Raw genomic sequence first — 24,274 nt, forward strand, 5'->3', positions numbered from 1 at the left:
ACGGGGTAGCGGTCGGGAGTCGTGGCGTCATTGAGACGGCGATAGTCCCCGCACGGTCGCCATCCCCCGCCGGGCTTCGGCACGATGTGTAGCGGCGACGCCCAAGCGCTCTCTGAGCGCCGAACGATGCCGAGTCGCTCCAGGGTAGTGAACTCCGCTTTTGCCACCGCCAGCTTCGTCGGCTCGAGGCGGCGTGCCCGGGCGTAGACCGGTGGCCCGACGGTGGGGATGTGATGGGCCACCCCGTGCTTGACGGCCCCCGCCGAGAAGGTGGGCCGCGTGAGGGCCGGGAAGCCGGCGAGGAGGCGGGTGAATGCGTCCGCTGCCGGAAGCGTACAGACCAACGTGGCCGGAACCGAATCGTTCGGCAAGCCGCTTGGCAAGCCGCTCGTTGAGCTGGGCAACGCACATGCGTGCGAGCTGAACGTCTCGGCCTGGACAAGCCGTCTGCGCTTGACGTCGACCAGGAGCCCATTAGCGCACAGGAAGTCCGCGCCAAGCAGTGCCATGGGCACGTCGGCGGTGACGAACGTCCATCGGAAAACCTGCCCTCCAAACCGCAGAGAGAGGCAGCGTTTTCCGTACGTACGGATGGGCGTCCCGTTCGCGGCAAGCAGCGCGGGGCCCCCACCCGCGGCGTGCTTGTCTGACGTGCCGGCGGGAATGACACTCACCTGTGCTCCCGTGTCGCACAGGTAACGGCGCCCGGAGAAGGTGTCTGTTATGAACAGCAGGCTGCTCGAACGGCCGGCGCTCATCGCCACAATTGAGCGCCGGCCCGGGCGTTTCCCGACCCGTTGAAGGAGCACGGCGGATGACACCGCCGAGCTTCGTGGCCGAACTTGGCGTGGAACCAGCACCAGGTGGTGGAGCTGGAGGAGCGCGGCTGGCTCCGCCAGGCCGGTGGAGTCGACGGGTTTCCCCGCGGTGGCGGTTTTCGCCGCGGCGGTGGGCGGGGCGTGGCGGCGTTCACGAGGTGCGTATCAGCATGCTGCTGAACCTCAGCGTGCTGTAGAAGATGATGCTGTGGAACATCAGCGTCGAAGGCCGTGACGGCCACGCCAACGCTCGCCCGCATGTCCGAAGCGGCGAAGTACTTGTCCGCCTCGGCCGCCAATGCTCGGGGTTCCGTTAGCCCGGTCCCGGCCAACGCGAGGCGAACCTGCGCTGGAAGTTGGCGACGGAAAAGCGCCCGGAATAGCGAACCGGGGGCTTCGTCGCCCAACAGTGACAGCATATGGTCCATTCGGACCGACGGGCGTGTCTCACCGAGCTCGGGGAGATCCAGGAGGCGATCGGCCCGTGCGTCGTCCGTGAGGCCAAACGTGGCTAGGAGTAGCCGCTTGAGTGCCTCGTACTTGTGGCCGTCCGGTGGGTGGCGAAGGACGGACACAACTCGAGCGGCCGTGCCGGGCCCGAGGGAGGCGACGACATGGCAGTAGCGCAGGTCGTCGTTGGTGAGGCGCCGAAGCTGAAATTGGGCTTCGGCTTGAACGAACCAGACTTCGGCCTGGGCCTCCCAAAATTCGGGAAGTTTAATCGCCATTGCCTTGTCGTTGGCCATTGCAATGGCGTCGTGTTCGGAAGGATCGCTACGGCAGATCCAACGTCGAGGGTCACCAGTAAAGCGTGGCGTTACGCGCGCTGCTTGTGAGCAAGGAGGAAGTGGACAAGCGGTAACATATAAACGTCTTTATTGTAAGACTACACTGTAACACTCAACTCCTCCGGGCTGGTCGCCCGGTGTATATCATGAGGCCACGCCTACCCCTCGGGCGTGGCCACCGCCCACTTGGTGCGTGGAATGATGTCACCACGCCAGTGGGCTTTTGTGTCCGCCACAGTGTCATGGTTTGAGCGTCCACTCTGAGTCTGGGAGTTCGGTGCTTCCAACCCCGGCAGAGTCTTATCTCATACCAAATAGGCCTACTTTTCTTTCAGTGGTCCATGCTGCTTCCTTGCTTGACGCTCAGCATTTAAAAAGCATAGAGCTGTTTGTCCGTGCTCCACCATTGTGTGCGTTTGCAATGGCAAAACACCGAGTGTGACCATTGCTAACAAGCTGATTCAGAAACACCAACACTTTGCAATAGGGGAACAGTGTTTTTTTGGGGCTGGGAGGGGCGTTCGTCCCTCGGATGGACGAATCTGCTCGCATTTCGGTCGTTGGTGCATGTTAAAGATCCCACAGTGTCCTTTGCAAAGAGTGGGAGAGTTATCGGAGTCACCCTGAACATATTGCAAATCCCTGCACCTTCGGTCGAGTATCCTGCGTTGCTGTGGCTAGCTGTGATGTGCCTTGCAGCTCCAAATTAATTATCCATTATCATTATATAATATACCGAAATATTTTGTGGGGTTTTTTTTACATACCGATGATTATATCTCGATAAGTGAAACTGGAACAGCAGTCGGTAGAAAGCATACCTCCGCCAGGCTGAACAGGTTATGTTTTGTATCTAGATCCGAACCCGAACCAAAATCGAATCGGCTTGTTCTTGTCACCGAACCGATTAATCCCCCTAGTTTGTCATAACTCGTCCACAACCTTTTGAGATATCGTGATTGATATATATATATATATATTGTTGCGGATATGGGATTTGGATCCATCCATATCCGCTTGTAAATATTCCCCTATTTCCCCAATACTTCCCAACTATCCCCAATCCCCCATTCCCTAGTCCCATTGTCTGTAAACAACACTCTGTAGACCCGATCTTCCCTATTTCCCCCATTAAATGTCGCATCCAGGTTCACCGCATCTCACGTAGACAACTATAGGACATCTTGCTAGTTATTCTTAGTCTATGTCAGTTAAGGACTCGTTTCCATTAATTCTGACTCTTCGTTGCACCAGAATGTGATTGTATGGCACCGTTAGAAAGTTTAGGACCTCCCAATACCTCCCCGCAGCTCTTCCTCATGGTACAACAACAACAACAACAACAGCGGCGGCGGCGCGGGGAGTGTGCGTCCTCATTCCGGCTTGGTTAGCCGCCATTGAACATGTGCTCCGACGGGGTTACCACGCAGGGGCTCGCTGTCAGCTCCTCGTCAAGGGCGGAGCCCGGTAACCCCCCGCACCCAATGGAAGCGGCGGACCGATTCCATCTGGGGCGGAGCTAACGAGCCGAGGGCGTGTCACTCCCCGCTGAGCATGCGCAGAAAGAGGGAGGTGACGTCAGATGCGCCCTCAGCTTGGAGAGAGAAGACGCCACCTCCGGAGCACTGCAATACCTCCCCGCATCTCTGGACCGGACCGCGGTTGATTCTGCCCCTGAGCCAAGGTGCACCTTGTGCTATCGACTGCCTGTCCTTCCCTGCCATCATCCCTGTGTAAGTCAGTCTTGTTCCGTTTGTCTGTGGTCTGTCGGGATTAAGATAAGACTGTGTCTAAGTGCCCATCTTTCTGTGCTTTACCTCTTGCCTTGTAATCTACCCCTTTTCTGCATCACCAATTATATCCTCCTCCGGAGGTCTTGAGAACTGTACCCCCTTGTGTCGTTTCATTTATCCCAGCCGTTGTGTCCTTTCCTTCATTGATTTAGCGTAGCGCGATTCGGCCAACGTTCGAGTGGAATCGGGTGAGTTGGGGAAGAATCGGGTAAACTGTGCGAACACGGCGGCCATTCCGCTCGGCCCATCATAACATCTTAAGTCGTGTCCGTAACAATATATATATATATATATATATATATATATATATATAATATATATAATACATATATATATATATATTAGCCGAAAGCACCCGGCGTTGCCTGGGTTCTTTTTGAATGAATTTACTACTATAATTCAGCTTTTACTCGTGGCCGTAGAAGATTGACTACTACAATGCAGCTCAGCTTTTAATTGCGAAATGGGCCCAGCCCAGCCGAGGTGGGCCTCGACCGGCCTCGCCACCTAGCCTATAACCTATAACCTGCCCGTCCCGACATTTTTTGTTGTAGAGGTTTCCTCCTATCTTTCACCGTTCAGGAGATTAGTGTGTGCAGACAAACAATACAGTATATATATATATATATATATATATATATATATATATATATATATATATATATATATATATATATATATATATATATATATATACATATATATTGTTGTGGATATGAGAATGGTGTTTTTTTTATTGTGTTTTTTTTATTGTATAGTACATTGTAAAAATATCGCCCTCCTTCCTCCAGTTGTGTATAAAGGTCAAAGTGCGTCCCGTAATTAGGTCATAAACAATCACGGTTAGCCAATCATAGATTTCCTCCTTGTTGGTAGTTATTTCCCTATTCTGTGTATTAGGCTAAGGATTTGTCTTCCATTAATTAATACTCCATTGCACCGAATTCAGACAAGGTAGATTCCCTGCACATTCCCCTTTCCTCAATTGCCAACTGCATTGAGCGGTTCGCTGAATTCTGCTGCAGCTGTGGGTTGTTGTTTTCGCTCCAAGACTCCATGAGCCACGAGGTCGTCTCGGAGCCAAAGGTGGGAGGAGTCGGCCCAGCGCCTGGGACAAGGCGTGGTCTAGCCAACGCCCCCTCTAAGGGCAGGGTCGGTGAGCCCTCGCGACCAATCAGGGCCAAGGCGAGCTCACCGATGGGCGTGTCCTAGCGGCCGGCGGCTGGATCACCGGGGGGCGATATAAAGTGCGTGCGCATACGTCAGGACGGTGGTTAGTAGTTGGTTGTCGGTGGTGAGGAGTTGGTTGGTGGTTGGTGGCTGAAAGTACAGTTGTTGCTGAAGGAGGAAGGGTTGATGAAGAAAGAGAGTGGCGTTGGAGGACGAGTTGAGTGTGGCGTTAAGTGGCATTAAAGTGGAGCTGAAGAGCCCGGAGTCCAGCACGAAGTGCCCATCCGCTCGCGGTGAACAATACGCGCCGCTGCACACCAAGGCTTTCCCGCCAAGAACGCGAGTCGACTCCTGGAGCGGGACCTCGACGCCTGCAGTGGCCAGGGCCTTCCCATTCCTCCTTCCAGGCAATCCACTCTGCAATTCCCCGTGTGAGTCCGTCTTTTGTTTGTTCTGTCCAGGGTATAAGTTAAGCCTGTGTAGATAAGCTAGCATTTCACTGTGTCTCCTTGATTCCTTCTGTCATTATTTTATTATCTTTCCTTCTTCCTTGGTTTATTTTGGTCCTGTAAATAGTAATAAATAATAGTCGTAGTTCAAACCTTTTTTTGCCTTCGTCTTCCTCTTCTTCACATCCGTGTCGTCGTTGTCTTTTCCCTCATTGAATATCTGTGGCACGATTTGGCCAACGTTTCAGGATCGGGTCTAGTCATTGTAAAAATGGTTCAGGCCGCGGCGCCATCCGCTTGGCAAATTAACATCTTATCCGCGGTCCGTAACAATATATTGTTACGGATCTCAACGTCGGCCTTTTCCCCTTACCAAGGGGGGGTTAGCCCCTTGTCTGTTACTGACCGACGTGGGTCCTGGAAATCCCAACGCTCCTTCTGGTCAGGAGCAGCCAGGGTAATTGGTCAATTAAAAGTCCCAAGGACCTGAGTGCCACTCCTGACCGTGAAGCAGGGAAGGGACTCCCGCTCGAAACATGGTTTTAGATGGACTAGTTGCCGAGCGGTTTTAGCAACCCGATGTTTGAGCCGTTTAGCAAAGACTAACCCGATCCTGAGCGTTGGCCAAATCGTGCCACGTATATCAATCGGGGACAGGACGAAAGCGATCGGAAGAGAAAGAAGAACCCAAAGGTACGAAATAACAGGGATTTATTACTACTATACAAAACCAAAGAAGAAGAGAAGAAATAAAAGTATTATACAGGAAATGGAAGGAGCAGAAGGACACAGAGCAATTCCTTAAACAAGCTTAACTTATACCCAGACAACACAAAGGACAGACGATGGGCAGACTCACACGAATAGGGAATTGTAGCAGGAATGACGGGGAGAAGGTTCTGGTTCGTGCAGAACGGCAGCAGGGATGTCCGAGGATCGCGGCACACGTCGAGGTTTGCGTGCACGCCCTTGTTCGTTGGAGGTTGGTCCCGGCAGTTGCCGTCGGTGTTGGTTGGCACGGCGAGCACGCTCCGGATCCTCTGCGCATCTCCGCCTCCTGCGTCTTCGAAGCTCCTTCAACACCCACGGAACTCTTGTACGGTTTCTCTCCCATGTGAATTAGTCTGTGTCTATTTAAAGTTGAAGAACAATAAAGACCTTCAAACACACGGAACACTTGCGCGGCTTCTCTCCCTCGGGACTCTCCTCACTCGTCTCGTCCAGCACACCTCCCTCAGAACCCAGGTGGGGGCTCCCCACAACGGGTTATATAGGCCACACCCTCGAATCTTCGCGAACCTCTCGATGTTCCTCTCTCTGCCCTCTCAAGCCCTGCCCAGTGAGCCTTGATTGGTCGGCAAGGGCTAGCTGACTCCACCTTGTATGACGAGGTGCGGGCCACACCCTTGTTCGTTGGCTTGACCGCGTGTTCAATGGAGTTTTGGGGCCAGTCGAACGAGCCCCAGCCAAAGGGCAGCGAATGCTGCCGGCAATGGCGTTTTGGGGCATTTGAAAGGGGATTCTACCTTATTTCATTTGATGCAACGCAAGATGAACGATTGGACACACAGCCTTATCTGAAACACAGACTAATGAAATAACTATAGAGAGGTTCTATGATTGGCTACGTGCTTGTACATGGACGAGCTAAGGTGCTCATTTCAATTAACAGCCAATTAAGGGGGAAATGTACACGGGGGGCTATTAGGGATTTTAATACTAAATTTGATAAAGTGAAGGTTCTAAAAACCGCAACAATATATATATGTATATGTATGTATATATGTATATATGTATATATATGTATATATATATATACATAGGGAGGGGGAGGGGGAGGGGGAAGGGGCAAGGGGTAGGGGGAGGGGGAAAGGGAGGCAGAGGGGGAAAGGGAGGCAGAGGGGGAAAGGGAGGGGGAGGGGGGAAAGGGAGGGGGAGGGGGAGGGTGAGGGGAGAAGGGGAGGGGGTAGGGTGGAGGGGGAGGGGGAGGGGGAAGGGGAAGGGAGGGGGAGGGGGAGGGGGAAGGGGGAGGGAAGGGGAGGGCCAGTCAACAATGACGATGCAGTTCTCATGATCGGAGAGCAGCACAACAATCGCGACATCGTCCTGCATCTTCGCAACAGCACGAAGCGGATTTTGGAGACTCACCGATCCTGTGACGCCCTCCAGTACCGGCGTTGCCGGGCGGGGGAAGGGAGACCCGTACATTACACACATTACAACATTACACACACACAAACTGTGTTTTATGTTCAATGGTCTGGCGGCGGGGATGGAACATCACGTGATCGCTCTGAGCGAATCAGCGCGCTGCTCTGCCACCAGGTCAGAATCCGTGTATAATATTCCTCGCTGAAATGCGCTGAGGTAAATATGAATAAAAAATATGGATCTCGTCAAATATTTTTAGGTCAGCCATGTCCTTCCCAGGCTCAATGGCCATGTCTGTGCCAAATATCAAGTACGTGAGCCTCTCCGTTTAGGAGTCTATCGGTAATATTACACACACACAAACTGTGTTTTATATATATAGATAGATAGATATATATATATATATATATATATATATATATATATATATATATATATATATATATATGTATATATATATATATATATATATATATATATATATATATATATATATATATACTGTATATGTATATATATATATATATATATATATATATGTATATATTGTTACAGACGCGGTTTTGGATGTTAGTTTACCGAGCGGTTTGGTATGACCGCGTCTGCACAGTTTACCCGATTATACTCGAACGTTGGCCGAGTCGCGCTACGCTAGATCAATGAAGGAAAGGACACAACGGCTAGGTTAAATGACACGACACCAGGGGTACAGTTCTCAAGACCTCCGGAGGAGGTTATAATATTTGTATGCAGAACGTTTTAGATTACACTGACAAGAGGTACAGCATAGGAAGGTGGGCACTTAATCACGGTCTTATAGTAGCCCCGACAGACCACAGATAAACAGGACAAGACTGACTCACACAGGGATTGATGGCAAGGAAGGGCAGGTAGTCGATGGATAGCACAAGGTGCACCTTGGCTCCGGGACAGGATAAAGCGCGGTCCAAAAGATGCAGGGAGGTCTCTCTCAGCGCTAGGAGGTGACGTTCTTTCTCCAAGCTGGGGGCGCATCTCACGTCACCTCCGGTAAGTCGCCGCGTATATCCAGCGGGGAGTGACATGCCCTCGGCTCGTTAGCTCCGCCCCAGATGGAATCGGCCCGCCGCTTCTTATTGGGTGCGGGGGGTTACCGGGCTCCGCCCTTGACGAGGAGCTGACAGTCAGCCCCTGCGTGGTAACCCCATCGGAGCACATGGGCAATGGCGGCTAACCAAGCCGGAGTGAGGACGCACACTCCCTGCGCCGCACCGCGCCGCCCCCCTCTGTTGTTGTAGTTGTTGTTGTAGTTCCATGAGATGATGGGAGGATGCGGAGATGAGGTTGTGGGGAGGTATTGGGAGGTCCTAAACTTACTACTGGTGCCATACAATCACATTCTGGTGCAACGAAGAGTCATCATTAATGGAAACGAGTCCTTAACTGACATAGACTAAGAATAACTAGCAAGATGTCCGAAAGTTGTCTACGTGAGATGCGGTGGACCTGGGTACGACATTTAATGGGGGAAAAAGGGGAAGGTCGGTTCTACAGAGTGTTGTTTACAGACAATGGGACTAGGGAATGGGGGATTGGGGATAGTTGGGGAGTATTGGGGAAATAGGGGAATATTTACAAGCGGATATGGATGGAAGCCAAATCCCATATCCGCAACATTGCACCCTTCTCTACCTCGGGGCGTCCCGACCCGATAAATCTTTACCTACGTTAGTGTGGCACTCAGATGTAGTTCCCTCTACTATTAACTCTACCCTGAGTGCGACAGTTTTACAGATGTTCACAAATGAGTAAATATGTCCCCCTGCGACGTTGCACCCTTCTCCTCACAGAAACACACCCACAGGATAACCGAATCGCGGAAAGAATTCTCAAACTAAACATACAGCCGGTAGGGAGCATTATTTACACAAGACTACGCTGATATTTACACTACGATCCAGGACCTGTTTTTGGAGGAACACATGCAGATGTTATGCATAGAGAGAGCACGCATGCCAGCATCGATACACCAACCCACGAGTGCTCTGTGGCCCTACGGCCTTTAATAATGTGCAGAGCACCCCATCCAAGCACCAACAGCACCACCCCATAACACAGTCAGCACCATCCGGTGCACCAATAAAGTGTTTATAGTCACCGGTGGTGTCGCAGCCGGCCGATGTTCTGCCGCTGGTCTTGCCTTCATGTGGTGCACTTGGCCTTCTTGCTTCTTTAAAAATAAAGAAAGGCGCCAACCGTGTCCATTTCTTTATTGTGGCCGTCAGGGGGCCAACTATTAGTGGTTCACCTGTATGGCATAGGTGCCACGTTGACCCATAGGTCCTTCCACGGGTGGTGCTTGGCCGCAAAAGAACTGCGGTCCATGGTGGGCGGCCACAAACATTGCGGTCCATATGGTGTATCGATCCCGGCAGCAAGCAGCGAAAGTGCAGGCCCACAACTGCGGAGCCAGCACCTCTCTCTCCTCTCTCTCTGCCCCAAAGCCAGATCCTCGGAGGTGGGAGACAAAAGAAGAAGACAAGTGAGTAAGGTGGTAAGGGCGCAAAAGTGCACGCAATATAAGATGATGCACACTGGGGGCACATGGGAATCAGGTGAGACAGGTACGTTCCTATCGTACGCCCCGCCCCCCACCAGGTAACCTACATTGCCCCTCCCTTACCCCTTACTGTATCCACAAAACACAACACTACCCATAAACATCTACTTTACAAATCAACAAACGTCCCTATTGTCTTCCCCGTTCCTCCCATAAACCAAATTCGTCTTCTCTCCCTCCTAACCAATCAAATTTGCCATTTTCAACTCTCATCCAAATTTGCCATCTCCAACTCAACATCATAATTTGCCATCACCAATTCATCATCAGTCCCTCCTAAGGAGGGAGAGATGGAATCACCCCAATGTCTCATCCACGTCGTGATGCGTCTCACAAATCCACACAGCAATTCTTATTTCCTGCACACAGAACAAAGAAAACACAGGTGTGGAGTCATCATCATTACCTCAGGTAAGTGGCTGCGTATGGTGCGACAGGTTCATCAATCCTAACTATTTCCTAAATGACTTTAACAACTTTACATTACCCGGGGTCTTTCTCCTGCCAAACCATTGGCCCTCTTACACTATGGGTTCTAAAAACCAATTCCCATTGCCCAAACTGTGGTGCTTTTCAATTTGGGGTCTCACTCCCCCGATTCATCTCCCGGTGCCCTCGCACAATTTCTGGGTCGCGACGTGTAGCTCTCCCAGCAGGTCTACCCACCTGCACACCCCCACCACTGCAGTTGCCTCCGAGCTTACCTGCTCCTTACCCTAACCTAACTACCTGGGGAAGGCCCTCTGGCGCTCTCCCCACTCAGTGCCCTCTCTGGCACTGGGCTACCCGGGTCCGTCCTCCGGATCCTCGGGCCCCACTGACACTAATGGCTCCCAGAGCCCACCTGCGGCCTCACCTGGCCGACATCCTCACAGTGGTGGAGTGCCCAACCAACTACACACACTAACAGGCTACACGCCCAGCCATTTCCACAACACTAATGCACCCATCCACAATACCATTCTGCAACCGCACCACAAATGCCAATATCCAACCACAATTTACCTATACCCTCTGTCAAGTAGTAGATTTGTTATTGCCTAAAGTTCAGTTATAGACGTTGGGTGTTAATGTGTTATGATTTATATGATGTCTAAAAATGCTATTTCATAAAGTAAATAAAGGGTTTTTGCTTCGTTTTAGTTTTGGATGAGGAAAAGCTTAAAATGAGGTCATGCTGAACAGATTGTATACGTGTGCTTTTTTCGAGGCTGGTCGTAAAACCACGCCCACATGCGCTTGTTTTTTTGCGTAATGCAAGTAGAATGACATGAACCTATCGTTAACTATATATATTTTGTTTTAATCTCAGCAAACGCATGACTCTGTATAAACATGCTTTGGATTACTCATGTACACAAACCCATAAAATATATGGGTTTGTTTGGCTAAGCATACACTCTTCTCTTTGTGAGTTACAGTTCTGTTTTCTCGGAGCCCAGAAAAACAATTGATAAGGACGGGCTGACTCCCCCGAATGATAACGGTGGGAGGAACCTCTCCCAGTGTTGTTTGTTCCCTCGGAGATTTCCTGATAAAACGTGTCCCTATATAAATGGACTGGGAATCAATGTGTTTTCAGGAAGGCTTGACGTGGCATGTTCTTGCTGTAGATTGCTGTAGACGTCGGCCTCCTCCGGATCCGTATAAGTTGGTTATTAATAAAGCTGCGCCATTTTTCAGGCTATTTGTGGACTTCTTTTGCAAACGAAGAGCTGATTCTTCACAGATGGTACCAGGAGTGGGGTGTCAACAGACGCGGAGGACGGGAAACGGAGCCCGAGGGACAGGAGGAAGGCTGACCTGAGGCCGGCGCCGGCACGTTGATTTGATTAAAGGTGGGAGTTGTTTTATATCAGAGGGCTATTATTCCAAATTCGTACCTTCCTCCCTCGCGCGGGTTCAGTCTCCTTGTCTTCCCCGCTGTCTGCACTCGAACAGAAATTGTAAGTAGAGGCTCATTTAGGCCTCAGAATGGCGTAGCTTTGTTAAAGCCAGGATAAACAAGTAAGGATAGTAAGAGTAACGTTACAATATTTGCGCTGGATAAACATTAAGGGTAAAAAGCTAAGGATAGATTTTGCGCAGGATATCAGTAAGGATTTAACAGGAAGCTTAAAGTTACAGTTAGCACCAGGAGGGGAAAATGAGGTCGGACAGCCATATAGGCTGAAACCAGGTGGCCAAGATTTTTCCAGGAAGGAACAGCCCAGAGACAAGATGGGGTATGCCATTGCATGCCAGGGAACGAAGGGCTGTGGCTAACTGTGGCTAAACTTAGATAGAAAGCCATAGGAACATAGAGGGCCATAGGAACATGGCCAGTAAAAGGATTTGCGCAGGATATCGGTGAAGATAACGTTCGGTAAAAGGGAAGGGGGGAAAGTGAGGTCGAGCCAGGCCGAGAACTTTCCAGGAAGGAACAGCCCAGAGACAAGATGGGGTATGCCATTGCATGCCAGGGAAAGATGGGCTGTGGTGAACAGAAGGTCCAGATAAAGCAGGCCAGGACCTGGTGGACAAGAGAAAATAAATAAGCTCACAGGAAATGGGCCAGGTGAAACAATTAAGGAGGTAGTTAAGCAAGCAAATCAGCGGCTAATGCCGCTGGACCAGATACCAGACCAAGACCCCCCACCCCCCCCAAGACCTGAGCTCAGTCCCGGGGCTCTAGGCAACACCCCCCACCCCCCCCAAGACCTGAGCTCAGTCCCGGGGCTCTAGGCAACACCCCAACACCCCCCGCCCTGCCTCCCCTTTCCACCTCAACCCACCCCCCGTCCAACCAGTCCCAAAAAATCCTTTTCCTTGAATGAGAGACGTAACATGAATGAGCAAAGATTGTTTGGGAGTGGCTGGAGAAAGGCATGATTTGGGTCGATCTGAGTTTCGCGCGAAGTCTGGGAGACTTCTATGAGTATATGAATGAGGAATGAATGTATATTGGGATGTTAATTGACGTGTGTGTCTGGCCAATGTGTTTGTCTGTGTGTCAAGTGCAAAGCAGAGGGTTTCGGTGTGAAACTTTGTAAGCGATCTGCTCGACTTGGGGGAAATTCAGGCCGGGAATGTCCATTTTAACGTCTATCCGAGAGAACAGGCGAGGTCCTGAACTGAGTCCGGATTTTCATCTGTTTGGGAGTTGTTTGGGAAGCGAATTGATATAAATCGGGTCAGGAAAGCACCCGGAGTGCCCTTGTCGATCTACTGTTGATATGAAGCGGTTTCTTGGAGATGGTTGCAGAATTCGAATCAATATGTGTGGGATGTATCGCTGAGGCAGCTCACCTTTGGAATTGGTGTCATATAGTGCATTTTGGGTCAGAGAGGTCAAGCGTCGGAGATCCTGTTAGCTAGGGATGAGTTCTGACAGCTCAATGTTCTGACAGCTCACTACATGTCAGGTCGTGGATTTGTTATGACAGCACTTTGTTATGACAGCCGACTGCATGTCCCAACGCGAGGTAAACCCCGCCGCGAACGCGAATAGAGCGGCGTGCAGGGAGTGTTGGGATTCGTGTGGAGGCACGAGGGTGCGCGCCAAGACGGGGGGCGGCGTGGCGTCATCGCGTTAAGATGGTAGTGCCAGGTCAATCGGCGATCTCTGAATTTAAATCGGATTTTTGTCATGTGTGTTGTGAAATTAAACGTCTATCCGAGAATCCTGGCTTTATTCGTTTTATTAAAATGTGGTACAAACCTGTGTTTCCGCCGTGCGGCTCCGTGGAAGTTTGGGTAGAGGGATATTGGGTGTTCAGACAGGAGCCAAGCGAGCCGCGAGTCACGGGTGTGCTGTATGAGGTTGCTCAGAGTGCCGGCGATAACTCGCCCACTCTCAGAGGAAGTGTGTGCCCAAATGCATTGTGGGTCATTTCGACTTTGCTGGATGTCGGACGTTCACACGTCAGTATCTTGTCAGAATCTTCTTCTTCATATCATGTCCTTCATCCTTCATCTTCTTGTTAGAATTAGACATGAGTCATGAGCCATGTCGGAATAGTGGCCGGCTGCGACATATATGCCAGGCAATGTCACAGGACGAATACGTTATTTAAGATGGATTTATAAGATGGATAGATGGATGGATTTATTTAGGATGGTTAAATTAAACGATTTCAAGACAGAGTAATTAATTTCCGGAGCCAAATTCCAACAGGAAGTCTTGTTCATACAGTAAGGTACAGTGCGGAGTGGCGGCTGGAAGATGCATCGAAGCATTTGGGATGATCAATGCGCCGGACAAAGGGTATGCTGGCGAACGATGCTGGTAAGGTTGTTATTAAAACACATATGGGTCTGGAGGCAGATAATGTGGGACAAGCTGCCTCACGGGCGCTGCAGGGAGAGTATTTGGAAATTCAATAATTTGAGCAGAAATGTCACGTTTTCAACAGAACGCTGATCCGAGGAAAGAGGAATATCGAGGTTTCAACTGTCGGTATGTGGTGTGGCTTGTGCCAAGGTGTGGGCGCGAGGAGGTGTGTTGATGAAGCGTTGTGCGAACGAGGAAGGATGTGCGATGGGCATTGTGAAGCACGCCTCGTACGGAAGTTCCTGGACGGATTGTGACGGTTGTTGGATTCGTAGAAGTTAGCATTATGCTATGTAGAGCCTCAATAAGGGTCATTTGTCCATTGTCGCCGGACTTGCATTACTTGTGGGATAATAAAGCGCTGGTTACCCCAATTCGAAGTTTGACCTTTTAAAGTTTAGTTGACCTTTGTTCGAGATATGCAAGGGAAAGGTCAGAGGTAATTCACTAACCTTGGAAGAACGACAGGCGGAGTCAGTCTACAGGGTGTTGCTTTAACGACAGGATATAGAACCTAAATCTGGGGAGAATATCGGGACATTATATTGTGGGTAAAACCAAAATCATGTACATAATTAGTGGACAGAGAATACAGTACGCTTGGAATTTAATTTAACCGGGCCGAGCGGTGGGGATTTGAGATGGATTTGAGTCACGTTAAAAATGGAGGACATTTGTGAGGATGAAGAGATGCAAGTAACGTGGATTAAATTGTGGTATCACGAGCTGGGTGCCAGAGATATTGTGGTTATTATAACTCACTGAGTATAGGGGGCGCCGGGCGCACCGAGTACAGATCGGGTTGCATGATGGAGCACGCATGCATGGATTCTGGCTTTGCGAGGCCCCGGATAGAAATTGGCATTTCGATGCTGTGGATTATATTATGCCTGCCCGGAAAGGGGATGTCCTGTGCTGGGGCTGGCGACATGCCTCTGTTATTTGTCTGTCTGTCGGTCTGATTGTAAGTCTTTGGTACTGGGAGGGCTAATTGAGTGCTCAGGCGTCATTGTTCCATGGAGGCAGGAGCTGTGAGTCACAAAATGTAAACGGGAACTTTGTGTAATCATCAAGTTTTTCCATCAAGGAAGGGGTGATGAAAAGTTATTTGTTTTAGTGTGAAGTAGGTTGGTTGCTTACTTGTCACAGTAAGATGAGAGTTGTGTTTTTAAGCTTGGTCTTTGAATGAATTGTTGCTTGGAATGTGTTGATTGGAAAAGTGATTTCTGATCGCTGATCCGATCTGGTTTTGAATTGTTTGATTTAATTTTGAATTGATTGGAGGTAATAAGGAGTTGTGTTGATTTCCTGATTTGAGTTCATCTGGAAACGAAGACAGATGGGATTAATGTGTATATCAGGAACAATTTGGAAAAGAAATATGGATATATGACATTACTAAAATATAACCAAGCAATTGAGAGTTCTTGGGTTAATGGGATATAAATAAATGCATCTACAAGTTGATGGTTTATAAAAATTTAGTTCTGGATGATACTTAAACGATGAACAATGTTGGCAATATACAAAGAATGTGACTTGTTTTTTGGGGGGAAAACATGTGGTTTAAATTTGGTTGGCTAAGTTTTAAAGATGGAGATGTTTCGCAGAACTCTTATGATTATTTACATGAGTGGTGGACTATTCCATGGCGAAGCATTTTTCAGTTTTTATGATTAAGGTTTAAGGTCTTTATGATCTGTTTAGTGTATTTTTCAAAGGAGAGGGTTTTGGTCAATGATGATGCCAAGATTCCGGATGTGGATACTGGGAAACCATCGATGTTGGGGGGAATGAAGATTAATTCAGATTTAGCGTAGTTAAGTTCGAGGAAGCTGATCTGAAGCTAGAATTTTATTTCAGTTAGGCAGTTTGTCAGGATAGAGTGGGTGGTGGTGGAGCACGATTTGGTGGAGATGAAAAAGCTGGATGTCATCGGTGAAGCAGTGGAATTGGAGACCATGGTGCATTGGCTATGGTGCATGACGGATTAAGTGACCAAGGGGGGATAGGTACAGGACGAAGAGGAGGGGGCCAAGAACTGAACCTTGGGGGACACCTTAAGGGGGAGTGAATTGTGGTGATTAAGCTGTTGTAGATGCTGTCAATTTTGCTTTGGATGAATGGTCCAGGAAGGAAGGAGGGTGCAGGTGGCACCAGGTGTGAGTGCACAGGTGTGCACCAACAGGTGTGTGGAGCAAGGTGGTGGTATCCAGGGAGCTGAGGAGTTTGTTCACGTTGCAGAGTTTGTTTAGTTTGTTTATTGTAGAGAAGAGTGCTTTTGGGATTCCGGAGCCAGAGTGGATAATTTGAGAGTAGTAGGTGGTCCATGTGAAGCTTGGGAGTGAACTGATTTGGGTTTAATAGGCACAAGCTGGTCTAAACAGGGTGAGGAGGATGGCGTGATAGATGATGTCAAAAGAGGCGTTGAGGTGAGGAGGATGAAAATGTTGAGGTTGCCGGCATCAGAGGAGAGAAAAGGTCGCTGGTGATTTTGAGGAGAGCAGTTTCAGTACTGTGGCTGGAGCAGAATCCGGATTGGGATGTTTCATACAGGTTATTGGCAGAGTGGTGATGTTTGAGTTGAGTGGCCACAGCACGTTCCAAAACTTTTGACAGAAAGGGTAGATTGGAGATGGGTCTGAAGTTATTTAGGGTGTCAGGGTTTAGTCCAGGGTTTTTCCAAAATGGGGGTGAAGTTTCACGAGTTTTTGGGGAAATCGGTAGGTGAAGCTGGATTAAGTTGGAACTGCTTGATGAGCCATGGAGATGGATTGGGTTTTGTTGTTGGTTGTCTGGGTGTTCGGTTGTTGCATTGCCAAAGGTTTCTGTGTGGTGGACACACTCGTTGGCTGTTGTCTTGTGTGACGTGGATGGAGATGTATGTGGCTGTGTGTGGCTGCCTGGAGGGGAAGGCGGCTACAGTGGTTGATATTGGCTGTGGATCGTCCGGGGTGCTTCGATTTGCATAAAGGGTGAAGATTGGGATATTACATTATTTTAAGTAAGTATTGGTATGAGTAATTATGAGTTATTATGAGTAATTAGTGGTATGAGTATTAGTTATGAGTAAGTGATTATTTTAGTAAAATTACATGTTTCGCTGTGTTGTGGATCTGGGGACAAGCTAGTTTGATGGGTACCCTGGGGTCTTCGGCGTGTCTATGTGTTTGGCTGTCTGTCACACCGGACTCTTGAATGGGTTTTCATGAGACGAATTTCAGACATAACAGTGAGAATCTATTTTGAGCGAATCACAGTGGGTGAGGAAAACATTGTGTGTGACCAGACACCAGAACTGACCAGAATTGAAATTGGAAGTAGACCAGGTTATTTCTATTATTTGTTTATTCGTGAAAATAAATAAATAATAGGGGGAGGTTCACGGAGGTTAATGGTGGTTTGTTTGTATTAATCGAGGTTAATGGTGGTTTGTGTTTGTGTTAATGGAGGTTAAAGGTGGTTTGTTTGTGTTAATTCTAGTGGAAACTCTCGCTGAAGTAATTTTCGTTTATTTTTATTTTTTGATTCGATTTGAGAGTTGAGATGATTGATTTTTTATTAATTTTATAATTTTATTTTTATTGATGTTGGAAACAGGTAATGGGATGCTGAGAGAAGGATGGAATTTAATTTGAATTGGACTGGATTACATGGGATTGAATTTAAAAATTGAATATTGGATAAAATTGGATCCACTTGAAAAAAGTGGATTAGGAAATTGGAGACCTGTAGACCAGGCGCTCCCAGGAGACTTGTGGACCAGGTGTTCCACCAGAGGAAAAGACCAGGTGTTCGTGGAGCACTTCACCTGCAAGAACGCCTTGGAACCAAGGTGGAAGGGACCAGTCCAGGTGTTGCTGACTACACCAACGGCAGTCTTTTGCGAGGGCAAGACTTCGTGGATCCACGCCACGCACTGTAAGTTGGCCATACAAGCACCAGACACCACACCCCCAGAACACAGTAAGGATGGGCCTAATCATAGGTACAATACTATTGATAGCGACAGCAGCTAGGGGAAACTCCGATTCCAATAGATGCGAAAACGAAACCCGACACCTCACCGTAACATGGGGACAAAGAGTATCACTACCATGTTTCGAACAGAAAGCCCTGCACACAAATTGGGTGAACATAAATTGGCTAGCACTGTCGGCAGGGCCTGGACGCGTTGGCATGGTACTACAAAAGCAACGAGAGTTCCGGGAAGACGGGCAAGCTAGCATTAAGACCTTGGCCCAACCAGGATACCAATGGGGAACCCCTGATTTTAAGCTACAAACACGCACGCGCCTAGAGAAAGGCATGACTATGCAGGTCCGGTGCAGCGTCTGGACCCCTGGCGCGGCCGGTGGCGAAAAGAACTACATACGATGCAACGAATACATACTCACGCCACACCCCCAGAATAAGGCCCCAAAGAGGGGGGAAAACACATATTGGAAAGTGGCCAGGGAAGTGGCAACAATTCAAAATAGGACACACTGCTGGTCGTGCATGCGCTTTCCCCAAGCAGGCACCACAGGAATACACATGATAGTGCTACCTCTGTCCCTCAATGACCTCTGCTCACAACCTATCGATTCCCCATGTTTAGTCACCACGCTGGAAAGAGAAGGGGTTGACAACGGCAAGAGTTGCAATCGACAATTTAATTATCGCCCGTCAATGATTGCCCATGTGGCCGAGAGGCCTGCCCCCGTCTGGGTCAAACCACAGAAAGGGAGGGTCTGCCTCCAGGGTTCCGGCCACTTGCGTATGGGAGAATCAGAATGCGCCTACACTCTCCCCGGGAAGCTGGGACAAGGGAGCTCGGGGATTACATTACGAATAGTACTGCAAGATAAACACAACCACAACATAACGGCTATAACATTCTCTAGGGGGGTTAGTAGGATTAATGGGGTGGTAAAGGGACTCCAGTGCTTATCCACCCACCTGGTCCCACCCCATGGGACAATGTTTATATGCGGCGACAAGGCTTACCCCTATTTACCAAATAATTGGGGGGGCACATGTTATCTGGGTTCAGTCCTTCCTGACGTTGAGATACTGGATGAGCTAGACCCAAAGTCCTTGGACAGGCGTTATAAGAGGTCAGTCATGAACGAAGATGGAACCACTAAACTACACGGGAGTCTATGGGAAAAGGTGTTTGGTTTCTTCTTCCCAGGAGCGGGCACAGTCATGGATAGTTTCCGGATAGATAAATTGGCTTTGGCCCTAGAAAAGGTGGCAAACGACACCGCTACGGCTCATGACATACTATTGGATCGATCGGATCGCGCGCGAAAATTCTTATACATTTAGCTGGCTCACTGACTGGTTCCAGGGATGGACGGGCACCATAGTGAAGTGGTTATTGACCGCACTGGCTGTGATAATCGGGGTAGTAATTTGGGGGGCACTAATGAAATCTCTAGTCCTCCTCTGTATGAGAAAGTATTTTACAGGATGGAAAGTGAAGAAGCCGCCGACAACGACTATGGCTCTGACCACAGAGGCCGTCGACCTGAACGGGTCCTTCAACAAGGCAGTTGCGACCGGCGCTCCAGAAAATTGCATTGAATTTTGTGGCAACTGTGATACTTGTGTGGATCCCATGTGGGAACTGGCTGCTGCCTGTAACGGTGTATGTGATGACTGTGATACTTGTGCTATAAACCCCTTGCGTGTACTGGCTAACGCTGCTTATGTATTACAAGCGGACAGCTGCACGCCCCCCTTCCGACCCAACTATGGATCTGATTGCGACACTGGGTCTGGCGGTTGAGGGACCCGACGCGGATGTCCTAGACCCGCAAGCCGACCAGGCGCCCATGGGAGACTTTGACATAAAGGAAGTCCCTCTCTTTTCTTCAAATGTTTCGGATCTCTTTGATCCAAATGTTTCGGATCTCTTTGATCCACATGTTGCGGATCTCTTTGCTTCAAGTGATTCGGATTCAGATTTTTACGCTCTGTACCCTGACCAGGAAATTGAGACACAAGATACTGACGACATTTTGTATTCCCCAGAACAGCAACACGTGAGGGACCTCATGGGCATGACCGTTGATTAACTTCGAAGATCTGCAAGGACTGGGTCTGCAAAGGGTGGGGGGAGCCAGTTCCGCAGGGGAAGTGATGCACCCTCTGGCGGAGCAGAACCTCATCTGGACCAGACGTCTTCGTTGTGGATCCGAAACGTTAATGAACTTTCATGTTTTGAGCCCTCAGGCTCCGAGCACGCACCACACGACACGTTCGCCAAATGCACGGGCGAGGCGCTTTGGGCGCACGATATGCCCTTGGGAGATACCCGCATTACACAATTATTTTTCAATAAAGCCCGATGTGGCACGTTGTCTCTTAAGATACTTTGTCTCGACGAGACAAGAGGAAGGAATGTCAAGTAGTAGATTTGTTATTGCCTAAAGTTCAGTTATAGACGTTGGGTGTTAATGTGTTATGATTTATATGATGTCTAAAAATGCTATTTCATAAAGTAAATAAAGGGTTTTTGCTTCGTTTTAGTTTTGGATGAGGAAAAGCTTAAAATGAGGTCATGCTGAACAGATTGTATACGTGTGCTTTTTTCGAGGCTGGTCGTAAAACCACGCCCACATGCGCTTGTTTTTTTGCGTAATGCAAGTAGAATGACATGAACCTATCGTTAACTATATATATTTTGTTTTAATCTCAGCAAACGCATGACTCTGTATAAACATGCTTTGGATTACTCATGTACACAAACCCATAAAATATATGGGTTTGTTTGGCTAAGCATACACTCTTCTCTTTGTGAGTTACAGTTCTGTTTTCTCGGAGCCCAGAAAAACAATTGATAAGGACGGGCTGACTCCCCCGAATGATAACGGTGGGAGGAACCTCTCCCAGTGTTGTTTGTTCCCTCGGAGATTTCCTGATAAAACGTGTCCCTATATAAATGGACTGGGAATCAATGTGTTTTCAGGAAGGCTTGACGTGGCATGTTCTTGCTGTAGATTGCTGTAGACGTCGGCCTCCTCCGGATCCGTATAAGTTGGTTATTAATAAAGCTGCGCCATTTTTCAGGCTATTTGTGGACTTCTTTTGCAAACGAAGAGCTGATTCTTCACACCCTCTACCTAACACTTACACTACCCACCCCGGGTACTCGTGAAAGGGGTCCACTCTTCCCCCATCCACACCTTCGCACCATGCACACCACTCCGTACCACTTACTCCAACTCTCTCCACACCACTCATTCTCTGCTCCATGTATTCCACACACCTGTACTTACACACCTGTGCTCTCACACCTGGCGCCACCTGCACCCTTCTCTCCCCAAGCGCATTCGCGCTGATCCACAACACTCACTACTCATACACTGCTCCACACTGCTCCACACACCTGTCCAGTTCTCACACAGCATCATCTCATCTAACTACTCCCCTCTGAAACTTGCGCTTCCCAGTCGTCCCTTTAAACTATTGCGCTCCCACGTCATTATCATCCACACTAATCTACCTGCGTCCCCACTACAGGTATCAGTCACTAACTAAACTTAACGTTACCTAATGTCATCTTCGCTAGATCCCTACCAATATCCTAACCCACCCGGGCTAGTTTTCACTGCCATACACCCCATAAACTATTGCGCATTTGCCCCACTATGGGAAGGGTGGCAGGGATGCCACCCTTACCCACCGGGCCCATCGCTCACTACTAATTTTTCACATCAAATTTCAACAAATCAAAAATTTGCCAATCACTACCCATCATCTGCCAATCATTACTGCCAATCCTTTGCCAATCATCAAATTTTGTTTTTTCTAATTTCGGGGCCAAAACACTATCCTCGTCATTACAGTCTACTTACTAATGCCTCTCGGTGCGCCAATTCCTGTCCAAAGCCCGGCTTCGTAAAGCCGAGCAATGAATGCGGGTTGTTTGGTGCCAGCGGCTGGATACGTCCCGCATTCGGTGCAGGGAATGAGGTTTACCCGGGCCGAGGTCCCACGCACCATCTCGGCGTGGAGCCATCCAATGTCCCGATCTCGACCTGCCGGCACGTCTTAACAAAACGTGGTCGTCATGACGACCCTTCCTATCCAGCTGCCCGCTCCGCCTAGTGGAGCACGGACGCGGCCGTTCAAAGCGAGGCCCGGCACGCACCGAGGGCCCGATTCGGCTAAAAGTCGACCTAACCGCTGCTCCGTTTAACGTCGATGCTTCACCTGCATGCTTACACCCCGCAGCCCGTTCCTTGCTCACACATCCAGCCGTTCCCATGCTCCTCGTACCTTTCCTTACACACCCAGGTACACTCATTCCACTCACAGCCTTGGTCACACACCTGACCACCGAGCACCTTGGCACACATTCGTCGCTCGCACACCTCACCAACACACCTCTTCGCGCCCCCTCCTCGGTCACTTCCTCTGTGACAATCACAGGTGTGCTCTCATTCGCACACCCAACCACGTGCCTCACTACCAATTCCAGCGTGCATTCCCACTCACGCTCTACCATTCCAGGTGTGCATCCTTCCATTCCAGGTGTACATCCTCGCTCACCTGTCACAACCAACTCACGCTCCTTGTCACTCTCACTACTCTCACCTCCATTCTTGACAGCGCACTCACCCTTACTCTCGACAGCACACTCTTTCCTCATGCACCCGTCCGTTACACACCTTTCTCGCACACACTCTCCCGTTACACCCTCTGTAACACTTACCACACCGCGCTTCCATGTGCTCCCTCGCACACGCGCTACGACCGACTCACTCTCGCCAGCACCCTCACTCCTTGGCACGCACTTTTTCCTCACACCCCCCAGAGTCGGACTTTCTCACACACCTCCTCTTTCGCTCACCAGACCTGTCGCACACTTCACCAACGGCCTCTCACGAACACCCGGGTCCATCTCGACCCCCAAGCTTCTTAAATCCGCTGGCGCATCATACGCACGACCATATTGGTCACCACTTACACCGGGTCCTCTTCCTCTTCGCTTCTCCTCCATCACCTGCGAATCCCTCATCCGGTTAATGAGCACATCATCACGATCCAAACACAGACTTTGGACCAATTCTTTTACCTCCTCTTTTATCTCCTTCTTATCCTCTCTCCGTCGCTTCTTAATTTCGCTCACCCCTTCTTCCGCTTCTTCTAATTTCTGCTTCACCTCTTTTATTCCCCGGTACGTCTCCTCAAGCTCGTCCTCTAAGGCTACCTTGACCGTTTCCATGTGCGTCCTCACCTGCCGGTCCTTCGTCTCCATTACCTCTATCACCTCGTCCAACCTCGTTGTCAGTCCCTCACGTACCATCTGACATTCCCTCTTCGTCGCTACCAAGTCGTCTTTTAGTTCTTTCTGTGTCGCTTTTAACCCTCCTAGTACCACAGTGTTCCTTTGTACCTGCTCCACTAACTCCGTCTGTCCCACCGTCAGCTGCTCCACCTCCTGCGTCAGGTCCTCTATGCCCCCTTGTAACTTTACAGTCCCCTTTCTCACCTCCTTCTCCATGCGCTCCTTACAGTGCCTCACCTCCTCGCGCACTCCTCCAACCTCCTCACTCACCCCTCTTCTGATCTCCTCTCCCATCACTTGCATCTCCTGCCCAGATGCCACCCTCATCTGCTCCATTTCCTCCCTGTGAGCATCCAGTTTGGTTTCTACCCCCATTCTGACCCCCTCTATCTGCTGCCCCATTTGTTTAACTTCCCTTTCCGCTTGGTCCCTCATGTCCCTCAATTTGCCTTCCATACTGTTTTCTAACCCCTCTAACCCCTTTTGCATCCCTTCCATTTGATTCTCTTGAGCGGCCATTCTGTTTTCTACCCCCATTAACCCATGTTTCACCCCTTCTATCCCATTGTCTAACCCCTCTAATTTCTTGTCTAATCCCTCACCGGTACCCCTCGCTTCGTCCCTCATTACCCCCATTTGGCCCTCTAATCGCTCACCCTGAGCATCCATCCGGTTCCCCATTACCCCTAATTGCTCACTCTGCAGTTTGAGGGACGCCTGCATTTGCGCCATAAATTGCTCCATGAGGGCCTGCATTTGGGCCATCCCTCCCACTTGTGCAGCGGGTGCGGCCGCCGTAGCTATGTGCGAGGCGCCATTTTGCGCGCCCGCAACCTCGTGCGTGACGACGCCATTTTGCGAATCTGCTACCCTCACTGCTTCGCTCTCCTCAAGTCCCTCATTTTGGTCCT

This window comes from Myxine glutinosa, chromosome 12 (genome assembly GCF_964187855.1).
Source record: "Myxine glutinosa chromosome 12, kmMyxGlut1.1, whole genome shotgun sequence".
Lineage (NCBI taxonomy): Eukaryota > Metazoa > Chordata > Myxini > Myxiniformes > Myxinidae > Myxine > Myxine glutinosa.